This window comes from Petromyzon marinus, chromosome 15 (assembly GCF_048934315.1).
Source record: "Petromyzon marinus isolate PM22_M1 ecotype Great Lakes invasive population chromosome 15, UKy_Petmar_22M1.pri1.0, whole genome shotgun sequence".
NCBI classification, from domain to species: domain Eukaryota; kingdom Metazoa; phylum Chordata; class Hyperoartia; order Petromyzontiformes; family Petromyzontidae; genus Petromyzon; species Petromyzon marinus.
In genome coordinates, this window is record NC_133681.1 from 4,734,177 (window position 1) to 4,746,203 (window position 12,027).

General features: G+C 46.4%; 1 protein-coding gene across 2 annotated transcripts in view; it reads left to right on the forward strand.

Annotated features, from left to right (window-relative positions):
• LOC116942603 (potassium voltage-gated channel subfamily KQT member 4-like) overlaps positions 1–12,027 on the forward strand; it is a 133,272-nt gene that overhangs the window by 76,704 nt on the left and 44,541 nt on the right. The gene's annotated exons all lie outside the window — the stretch shown is intronic.

Genomic DNA, 12,027 nt, shown 5'->3' on the forward strand with positions numbered 1-12,027 from the left:
TCAGAGTGCCAAGAAGATACTGGTGATCAACCCTGCCAAAGGCTTTCTCTTGATCAAGGGAGAGAAAGGCAAGTGGAAAGTTCAAATGCTCCGACAGACTGACCAAATCTCTGACCAGGAAAATTCCATCATGGATGGTCCTCCCTGGAACAGTGTATGCCTGGTTATTGGCAATAACTTTAGCCAACACCCTCTTAAGCCGTGCAGACGCAGCTTTCGCGAGAATCTTATAGTCTGTGCTCAGCACTGAGACTGGACGCCAATTTTTGAGGTGCCTGAGCTCGCCCTTTTTTGGAATCAGTGTGAGCACGGCCCTCCTCCAGGACTGAGGCATCACGTTTATCTCCACCGCTTCATCCAGGACGGCTTTGTAGTCTTTACGTATGGAGTGCCAAAAATGGTGATAAAACTCCCCCGTCAGCCCATCAATCCCTGGGGATTTGTTCCTGGCCAGGGCATTCACTGCCATGTCCAGGTCGCTTTGTTCGACCCCTTCTTCTAGAAGGTCCCTGTCTTCTTCTAGAAGGTCCCTGTGCTCTTCACCCAAAGTAGGCAGGTCCTTCCAGATTTCATTCTGGGCCACTGTGGATATATGCTCTGGAGAGAAGAGATTTCCAAAGTACTGTGCTATTGTTGTAGCTATTTGATTATTGTTGGAAACAAGGCCCCCCTTCTCATCAAATACATGCTCCATGGCTTTGAGTCTACCATTCTGCTTCCCCAATTAGAAGAAAAGTGTCGAGCTAGAGTCCATATCAAGGGTATCTTTAAAACGAGAGCGTACAAATGCCCCTTTTGCCTTTTCTGTCTGCAACCCTTTTAGATATTCTAAGGTCTCCACATATTCCTGCAGTAGGTCTGGATCGTCCCCAATCTTCCGCCTGTGCTCTAAAGTATGGACCCTGTACCTCTAGCTCACAAATTTCTTGGTCAATATTTTTGTGTTTCCCCAGGCATACGCCTGACACAGTTTTTTGATATGTACTTTCCCTATGTCCCACCATTGTGCTAGGCTATTAAACCGATCTTTCTTTCCCTGCCACTCCACCCAGAAGACCCCAAAAATATCAGTGAACGTGGTGTCTTGCAAAAGGGCATTATTGAAATGCCAGTATGCCAATCCCCTTGGGACCTCTCGTATTTTCATTTCAAAAAGCATTAGGCGATGATCGGCCAGTGGTGCCGCCTGAATACTGGACGACACTGCACTATTTTCAAGGTCTTTTTAGAAGTAAAACAGGTCAATCCTTGACTGTGACAGTGTCCTGTCAGCCCGGGTTCTCGTAAAGGTGAAACCTCGCTGCTTTGGATGTTGCGTCCGCCACACATCTACGAGACTGCACGTGCGGAGCACCTGCCGCAAGGTGTTCAGGACACCGCTTTTGCACTGCTCAGTGTCAGTGCGGTCGAGGACATCGAGTGCACAGTTGAAATCTCCTCCCAAAATCAGATAACTCGTCATTTGGGATGTTTTTGAGATGGTCCTGTAAATCATTGAAAAAAAATCAGTTTTTCCACATCATTGATGGGGGTATAGATGTTTATGAGGTGGACAGAAATGTCATTAAGTTTGATCATTATGTCGAGGGCTCTTCCCGGTACCACCTCAACCTGGTTAACTATGGTGGGTGTAAACCCCGGTGCAAATAACGTTGCCACTCCTGAAGAATAATGAGTAAGGTGACTGAAAAATAAATCACCTTTCCATTCCGTTTCCCATTTATCCTCCTCGCTGGTTGTAAGATGCGTCTCCTGCACAAAGAGCACCGAGGCTTTGTGTTCTTTTGCGAGAGAACGCACAAAAGTGTCTCTTGAGTGGACCTCTACACCCATTTATATTATTGCAGCTATCCGCAGCATTAAGTGTCAGTGGAGTTGTCACCAGGTGTGTTTTCTTTCCACGTAGTTATTTGGCTCAGGAAATACCTGATCCTCTTACTTTTCTTCCCATATGATGACTTTTCCTGTCTCTTGAAGTCCTGTTCAACATGGAGTAGGGAGGCTATAATTGCCTCCACATTTCGCCACCTTGACAGAGCTGCAGTCACTCGTTCTTCCGAGCCATGCATTTCATCTAAAAAGGTCCACACCTCTGACTGTGAGAATATTGGTGCCCTTTCAGTCAGCTCAGCAGATGTCGGGTTCACTGAACATCCTGTGCTGAGGGTTTCTTCCAACTCCTCTTCTTGGGTTCCCCCCCTCAGCCCACAGGCTTTGAGGATTTTTAGTCGTCATATCCTCCGTCGATGCTTTATTGGGTGATGCCACTTGCCCCTCCACTGATGGCCCTCCATCGTCCTCGTCCTGGTTACCCCGGGTAGTTTGGTCAGTTGGGTCCTGTTTGGGCTCCTCCGTGCTCTTGGCCGCTCGCGTTTCCTGGGAGCCCTCGGCCGCCTCACTGGGCGCGTCGTCGAGGTCTGAACTGCGACCCTCTTCACTTGTTTCCTCCGTCACTGCACAGATTGCGTTTCCCCCCGCTTCTATTTCAGGCTCCAGATTTTCTTCAGGCGTCCTGCGCTTGAGCTTGGTTCCCGCACGGGGCTTCTTCCCTGTGCGTGTCCCGCCTCTAGGGGCATCTGGGATGGTGAAGACCCCGTCCTTGCCACCAGTGCTCTCCGCATCTCCCCCAGGCGTTGGTGTGATGTCCGACTCCAACTCTGGGAGATCTTTAAAGAGATTGACCTCATCTTCAGAGGTCCAGCTGTCAATGATGGCTGGGTGGCTGGCTGAGCCTCAGTCTCCATGGCAGTAGCTGATGTTGGAGCGGGGTCTACCGCCATCTCGAGTGATCTCCGTGGTGAGGGACTCTCTCCTGAGTCACTTGTTGGGTGTGCTTCTTTAGCACCCTTTTCCACCGTTGCCTCGCTGTTGGATTGGGCATTTGCTGTCTTTGGGCAGTGTTTTTTAATATGCCCCTCTGCTTTGCATAGGTTGCATTTTAGCACGTCCCTGCAGTAAAACAGCCTATGGGCCCTTCCTCCATGCATGACCACAAAGGAGCCCTCCTCAAGCTGCCCATTGGGCACCAGCATGTAGACCTGTCTTCTAAAAGACGAGACATGCCTCAAGGCAGGATTTTTGAGGCCCAAAGACACACGCTGTAGGTTGGAAGTCAGAGTGCCCAACTAAGCCAGGTTATCTTGGATGTCTTTATCGGGAATGTAGGGGAGGACGTCGGATACGATCACGCGTACCGATGGCGATGACAGTGGCTCCAAGGTGAGGTGCCAATTGTCAACCATCAGCCCCTTCTCCATGGCGGCGTTTGCCACCTTTTCGGACTCCATGAAGAAAACCAACCCTTCCGCTCACCTTGGAGGCGTACTTTATCGAGCCTCCAGGCACGATGGCGCCCAGCGCTTCCACGTAGACTTCGAGCGGGACATCGGTGGAAGCCGGGCAGCGGATCCCAGCCTCGTGTGGAGGCTCCAGCTGCTGCTGCTGCTGCTGGGGGCCCCTTGCAGGCCCCAGATCCCAGCCTCGTGTGGAGGCTCCAGCTGCTGCTGCTGCTGGGGGCCCCTTGCAGGCCCCAGATCCCAGCCTCGTGTGGAGGCTCCAGCTGCTGCTGCTGCTGCTGCGGGCCCCTTGCAGGCCCCAGAGACCGGCCTTGCGTAGGCGCGGCAGCTTTCGTGTACGTTCTTGCGGGTCGGGTGGACATCTTTACTCGTGAGAGATGTCACACACAACTACTATAGCAAACCTCTCTATTTTCTAAAGCCAGGAAATTTATTTTTTACAAAAAAACAAGGAACGATTTTTTTTTTTATATATCAAGATGGTCAAACCTGTGTTATGACCACCTTCTCATAATTACTATTACAAGCTGTCCACCCAAAGCTACCCTGGAGAGGGTAAAATTACTTAAAGTCCTCGGTTTTTTTTACAAGAGGAGAAATAAACGAAAATGTAGAGAGAAAAAGCACACCAATAAAAATAAAAAAATAATGTAAACACTCTCGCAGCACAAAACAAGATAGGTCTAAAGGGGTTGTTGGCACTGTACCACACCGGCCGGTGTGGTACAGTGCCAACACGTGGTGTGTGTAACACGTGGAGGCACACGAGACAAAGGAACGAAAAAAAACCCCACGAAAAACCACAAAATTCTAAAAATTGCTTGAGGAACAAAGGAACTCAAAATCGAAATAACAACAAAGAAAAGCGTGATTATGAAATCCACTACCAAATAAAAGTGGAGGATTGTGCGGAGAGCAAAGACACCTGCACACTGCAGAGAGCGCAGCCGCGCCCTGAACAGTGAAAACAACAGAAAATAACAAAGAAAGAAGGACAAAGGAAGTCTAAACAAACAAAGTGATCGCAAATAAAGCGAGACACTTGCTGTTGGTGAAAATACATCCCGAAAAAAGGGTGAGAAAAACAAAGTTTTAGAGGTAAGGCCGGGAGCTTCGGGTGAAACACGTCTCCCTCCCTCCCTCCACTCCGCGGTCATTCTTTTTGGGATGGCCACTTAAAGAACCCGGCTCAAAAGCTCAGAGGGGCTCCTGCACTTATCAGCCACAGAAATTGACAGACACCCACGCGCCCACCCACCCACCCATTCACGCACGCACGCACGCCAACGTACTGGTACGCTGATGAAGCAGCGCTGCCGCTCAGAATGATTTGAAAAACAAAAGAGCTACTTCCTCGCACTCACGCGTTATCATTTGTCTGATCTGTCCGTATCTCTGCTATGAAGACTGCAGCCCATTGCCCGATAGGTTGGCTTGATATATTTATTTCCTCCCAGGGCATTGTTTCTGACAAATGGTGTTGACATACTGTAACAATGTACAGTTGTCCACCTTGGACTATTTTCCACCCTTCCAGGCACCTAAATTAACAGAACGCACCTGTCCAGGGCTCTTCTGGAAAGTTCTATATATTTTTTTCGGATTTGGACACGCAGTACATCCAAATTGGCACGGCTTATGGAAAAGGGAACTTTTACGAAATAACAATACCATAGATCTGGCTTGGCAGGCAGCGTCGTAATTTTCATGGAATTTTGTGATAACTTTACTCCTTTGATTTTTTTTCAGATCCTCCAACACTAAAATAAGGGTTAGACTTTCGATTTAAAGCTTTCGTGACTGCAAGGATTCATCTTCTTTGGTTCTTTCGGTGAAGTGATGTAGAATGAGAATAAAATAATAAATTAATAAAATAAAAGAACACAATAATATTCTCACGACGTTTCGGCCACAACACAAGCGGCCTTCATCAGGGTGAAGGGACGAGACTGTCTGGAGGACAGCGCTGGAGTGAAAAAGCCACGCTCAGATCGCGACCTTTAAGCTGTGTGAGAAGAGACAAAGCGCCTTGACAAAGGAATTAGCATAGAATTTAGCATTTAAATGACTGAGTGATTAGCTTGTGACTGGTCACAGAAATGGCTATGTTAAAGTTAAAGCATACACATCCGCAGAGGCACCCCTTGACAAAGGAATTAGCATAGAATTTAGCATTGAAATAGCTAAGTTAAAGCATACACATCCGCAAAGGCACCCCTTGACAACGGAATTAGCATAGAATTTAGCATTGAAATAGCTGAGTTATTAGCTTGTAACTAGTCACAGAAATAGCTATGTTAAAGTCAGAGCATACACATTCACAGAGGCACCTAGTAAAAATCAAACAGGAGAATTTAGCATTGAAATAACTAGGCGAATTTAGCATTGAAATAACTGAGTGATTAGCTTGTGACTGGTCACAGAAATGGCTCTGCCATTTCAATGCTAAATTATATGCTAATTCCTTTGTCAAGGCGCTTTGTCTCTTCTCACACAGCTTAAAGGTCGCGATCTGAGCGTGGCTTTGTTCGCTCCAGCGCTGTCCTCCAGACAGTCTCGTCCCTTCACCTGATGAAGGTCGCTTGTGTTGTGGCTGAAACGTCGTGAGAATATTATTGTGTTATTTTATTTTATCAATTTATTATTTTATTCTCATTCTACGTGACTTTACCGAAAGAACCAAAGAAGAAGAGTTAGACTTTTGTTTACAATCAACGGTGAAAAGAGAAAAGTCACAAATAGCATTTATTGTATATTCTTGGTTCTTTCGGTAAAGTCACGTAGAAGGGAAACAATAAATAATAAAAATGTTTTATATTTTTATAATTTTATTGTTTCCCTTCTACGTGACTTTACCGAAAGAACCAAGAATATGAATCCCTGCAGTCACGAAAGCTTTAAATCAGCATGTATTGTGTTAGGTTCAATGACAAATAATGTAAATGTATACGTACATGTAAGTGTGTTTATATATATACATACACGGAAGCTGTAATATTTACGAAAAAAGTGAGCAGAGTATAATTTTATCTTGTGTAAGATTAATGGTTGTGAATCTTGTCATAAAACACGTCACTTCATGTCACTGTAGCACTGTATATAAGTGACCTTCAATTTGTTCTAATTCACTGCTCTGATATTTTATTCTCTTCTGCTTTCGGTCGCTTGGGTTTAAATAAATTGGAAATCGATACAATATCTGGAAAATCACCGAGAAATGTCTATTTTACCATAATGTAGAAGCATAAATTAGACTTACCTTTTGTCCCAGGTGTTGAAGAAATAAATAAAGACACCAAATCTATATTCTTAGCTCTTTCGGTAAAGTCACGTTGAAGGGAAACAATAAAATAATAAAATATATAAAACGAAAAAAAATTCTCACGACGTTTCGACCATAACGCAAACGGTCATCATCAGGTGTGAAAAACCGTTTGCGTTATGGTCGAAACGTCGTGAGAATTTTTATTGTTTTATATATATTTTATTATTTTATTGTTTCCTTTCAACGTGACCTTACCGAAAGAGCTAAGAATATGAATTACTGCAGTCACGAAAGCTTTAAATAAAAATTACACCAAATCCACTTTGTTGCTTCGTGGAATTATTTATTAGATTCACTTTCAAAAAGAGAAACGTCAAACTTAAAGCGAATTAAAAAAAAATGTTTTCCGCTCGACCTTCTGCGTGAGTGTAAAAATCCACCCGCTCATGAATATTCATGACGGGGGGGCAATATTATTAATAATAAAGGTTTTTGGGTTAGATCGCGTTATTTATAAATGTATGAGGTAACTGGCTTGTTTGCCAATCCAAGGACGGGTGTATTGCAGTAAATCTGAAACTTGCGAGTGAAAATCAGACCGCGACGTGATATTCATTGCATCAATTCGTGTGCAGTTTGTAAGGCCGTGGTGACACAGACTTATTTCATTTTAAGGTTATAATTCCTTGTTCATCACGACGTCCTTTTTACTTCTGTGTCTCAATAGCGTTACGGAGATCGCGTCACGTGAGGGCTCTGCTTTTGTAGTGAGGGTTGTGAGTTGACGCCCAGGAGGGGGGAGGAGGCGCTTCGGCCCCTCACTAGGAGTGGCGTCACCTGCTCATTAATGAGGAGGTGGGGATCCATGTGGGCGACGTCACCTGTTCATGATTATTAATGAGGGGGGCTGGTCGACATGGAGTGACGTCACGCGCGGGACACACAGACATTCTTGGCTTATTAGTAGTAAATACACAGCAGTGTGAGTATATATATATAGACAATATATCACTATTGGGAGCGCTGGTTCAGAGGTTAGCTTACTGCGCTATATGAACCCGGCCGCCTCAGTTCAATACCCAGCATTGGCTACCATCAGTAGCAAGTGGTATCTGAACCCATCATGCCCACACCACCACTTTCCACACACCACCCACTCCTGGCTTCACTCACCCACACTGAGCAGCATGTACGGCATGTATGCATGTTGAACTTCTTTCGCGCCGTACGTAGCCAACCACGCTATTCGGAGCACGGTAGAGTATGGTGACCGCAAGGTGTAGGGTCGCCCTTTCCCAGAGGTGGGTTGAGACATGGCCGTAAAGTGATATCACTACTTATTTTGGGAGGAGTGGTGGGCATAACGGCTTGCATTCCGCATTAGAACGTCACAAACCTGGGTTCGATGCCGAGACGTGTAAAGTATCCAACGGTGCGTGGCGTTCACTTGCTCAGCACCAGCTTGCTTACGAGGGTGTCTTGGAAAAAGCTGGAAACCGACATCTCCTTTTGTTGAGCATAGATGTTGACTACCTCGCATGGTATGCAGGCGGTCGTCGGTTCGATCCCGACCCTGATGCTTGTATATTTGGAGTTTGTATATTATGCTCGTGGTCGAGTGAAATTTTCTCCGGTTTTTCCCTCCACATTTAGAAACGTGTGTTGAGAGTATTTGGCTGCTAGAAATGACCACGTGATAGGCCACTCCGCTGAGCTATCATTTGTGGTCGCCAGATCGCTTCTGAAAAGGAGCTACTTAGCTCAGTGGGCCTTACCTGGTAAAATAAAAAGTTGAAGTTTAGTTTAGAATGATGATTTTCATTGTGCAGCCACCTATGCGGATAGCAACTGTAAAGTGGAATTCAAAGTGTTCCAATGAACCTCGCATGGTATATATTTGAATACATATGCGTGGGTTATCAACTTGATCAATTACACCACTCAAGCATCTGTTGTAGGTATGTAGGCAGAACTTCCTCCGCACCGTACGTCGCCAGCCGCGCGAATCGGAGGTGCCGGGAAAAATAAAAATAAAGGGATCAACTTCAGTTGAAGTGGAGATCAACTTTAGTTGAAGTGGAGATTAACTTCAGTTGATGTGGAGATCAACTGTAGTTGAAGTGGAGATTAACTTCAGCACCGAGGAGACAAAAGCAGGGAGAGACACACAGCCCTGGTCACAACTGTTCCCCAAACTTCAAATTAACCTTAATAGTTTGCTCGCAAACAGCACTTTCCACCAGCTCTACATATGGCTAAATTCGACTTTACCACTGATGCCTAATCAATGGATGCTGCCACGGTTTAAAGGTCGGCACTCTGGAGTTGCAACCCGAAGGTCGCCGGTTTTATTTGATCTCCCGGCTCGGCAGTGGCGGTTTTGGTGGCGGGAGTGGTGGTGGTGGTGGCGGCAGTGCTGGTGGAGGCAGTGGTAGTGGTGGTGATGCCGATGGTTGTGGCCGTGGTGGTGGTGATAGTGGCGGAAGTAGTAATGGTGGCGGTAATGGTAGCGGTGGGGAAAATAGCGGTCGTGGTGGTGGTAGTGGTGGCGGTAGTAGTAATGGTGGCGGCGGTGGTAGCGGTAGTAGTAATGGTGGCGGTGGTAGTGGTGGCGGTAGTAGTAATGGTGGCGGTGGTGGTGGTAGCGGCAGTAGTAGTAATGTTGGCGGTAGTGGTGGCGGTGGTGGAAGTGGCAATCGTGGTGGTGGTGGTAGTGGCAGTAGTAGTAATGGTGGCGGTAGAGGTGGTGGATAGTGGCGGTGTTTGAAAGCTGAGTGAGCTGTTGCTCGATCGTGGCCGCCCTGTGGGGACCCAAGAGCTTCGGCTTTCCAGGATAACCGACGCAAAGCTCTTGTGCAGCTGTGACTTCCCACGGGGGGGTGGAGGAGGAGGGGGAGCGAAACGATGCCTGCCAACTGGAGGACCACACAAGCGCTCTCTGAAGCATTGACGCATTTCGACCGTACCGTCGGGACTGGCTTGAACCCTCCAAAAAATAAATATATTTTGAGCTTACATTTTTTATTCAATTTTTTTTTAAAGCTCGCGTGAAAACCGGGACGTGGCCGCGCACGTTACTTTAACGTGCACGAGGCGGATTGTTTATGGCCGCCTGCCGCCGAAACGCTGCCTCGTTTAAATGAAAAATAAACATGATTTTATATTTTTTTAACGCCACATTCGAAAATCCGCGCCCTCTTATCCCGTCCTCTCCATTCAATTTATCCGCTGCGCGCGTTCAAAACGAGGGAACAATTGGCCGCATAAATGATTCGATAGAAATATTGTTTTTTTTTGTTATTCAACTTTACTTTGTGGGCGACGTTCGGCCAACCGGAGCAAAATTTACTCCTTGCATCGTCGTCGTCAGCGGCGGGGGCGGCGCGTATCGTTAAAACGTGCGGAATTGGGGCCCATTTAGGCCGAGAGAGTGCTTGGCCTCCACGGAGCATGAACTCACAGCAGGGCCCATCCATAAGAGCAACCAAAAAACACCGAGATGTTGGTGGCGGTGGTGGCGGGGTGTGGGGGTCGTGATCTCATTCTGTTTAGTCGACGTTATTTGCAAGCTTGCGCGTGTATTTATTCACCAAGCAACAAAAAAGATTCCGCAACTACAACAACAAGACAACAAAAAAGCCTTTATTTATTAGCTTCATCGCCAGATTAAGAGCTAGGCAATAATTATGATTAGTAGTGTTTAAAACTTGATTCAAAATATCGATTGCATTTAACGTATTACTTTTTTTTGGAGAAGTATTTTTGCTCACTAAAAATCAGCGTGCAATCTGAAATGTTGTGTAAAACGACATTGCTCGAAGGTACAATACAAACAAAGAAAATAATCTGATTACTAATTCCCCCTCTAATTCTTTACACACAAAGGCCATCATCTCTCGTGAAGAGCCCCTTGGGATATATAATCCTCGAAGGCCACGTGTAGACAGATGCGTCCATCAGTCAGCCCCATTCACATGTAAATGCGATAATTTGCGGGGAGAATAATCTTTGGATTTAAAAGCGCCGGGAGTTTTTTTTTTAGCAGGCTTGGGGAATAATAGATTCGGTCATCACATACCTGGCTGGATCGATTGTTTGCATAACAGGATCGTTAGAGGCGGCGGTAGCATGCGGAGGGCCTTCATCCAGCAGTAGATTGATCATGGCTGCTGCTGCTGCTGATGATGATCACCGACCTATGTTCAGATCAACCCAAGTGCCCCCAATTATTTTTCTGTCAGAGCTCGGAGACTGTAAATAGCAGGTGCTCAAGGATTGGGCTCCAAGGCAGCCAGGATGTGGCATCACTGCCATTGCTCGACCACTGCTGTGCTGCATGCATATGGCAGTACAGCGGTGCATTTAAACAACAGGTCCCTGCAGGGTGGGCTGGTAGGAACATTGGAATTTTGCGCAATTTTATTTTTACACCCCAACAGTACGAGATTTCACTTCGTTAAAGTATTGAAAGGGGACGGACGGACGGACACATTAATCTATTGCAGGCTGGTACACTCAGTTTACAACTTCGTTCCTACCAGTAAAACTAATCTATCTGACTTAAAGCTTTCATGACTGCAGGAATTCATACTCGACGAAATTTGTTTTTTTTTCACCTGAGGATGATTGCTTGTGTTGCGATCGAAACGTTGTGATATATTTTTATTTATTAATTTTCTATTTACGTGACTTTACTGAAAGACCCAAAGAGCACTAATCTATCTGTTGTGCGGGCAGGGGCGCCGTCGCTGTAAGGGATTGTGGCCGATGGTCAAGAATGGTGGACATCTGTTAAAATACTGGAGATCTGTGGAAAAGAGCTTTATAGCTCATCGGATTCCTCCAGTATAAATAAATATTATTCTGGATAGTGGCGGGGCGTCAGCAAAGGGATGGAACGCGTCCGTGGGCCACGGCCGCGGAGGAGACGGAGCGGCTAAATCATCTCGCGGTTTATTTCCATCGAAGGATTGCAAGAGACGGCGGCAGCTTGGGTGAAGCGTTTCATCCAGCAGTGGGTTGAGCACGGCCGATGGTGATGATCACAGTGATGATAGCTAATGCGCGTAAATGATGCCGCAAGGAAGTCATTGAATACATTTTCAAAGAAGGTGGAATCTAAGAGCCGGGAAGACACTAATTGGTGTTTTTTTGCGAATGATCAATGATGCTCAGTAGCTGGGATCCAGGTTCTCTTTCAGGCTGTCGGCCCCGCAGATGTCACCGAGACTGAGCTCTTGTTTAAGAGGTTGCAGATTTTAGCGCTGCTCTGACAGCTGTTCCCATTTAATACTCCTTGGCGAGTCTCTCAATAAAAAAAACAACCGACGAACCAAACCCCCGAACCATCCAGCAGCTCGGCTTCTGCGTCACCACAAATTTGCCGCCAAGCGATTTGCTGTAACGGGGGAGGGGGGGGGGGCAGGAGGGGGGCACTCTCGTCTCTCTTTAAAAAAAACACTCAAC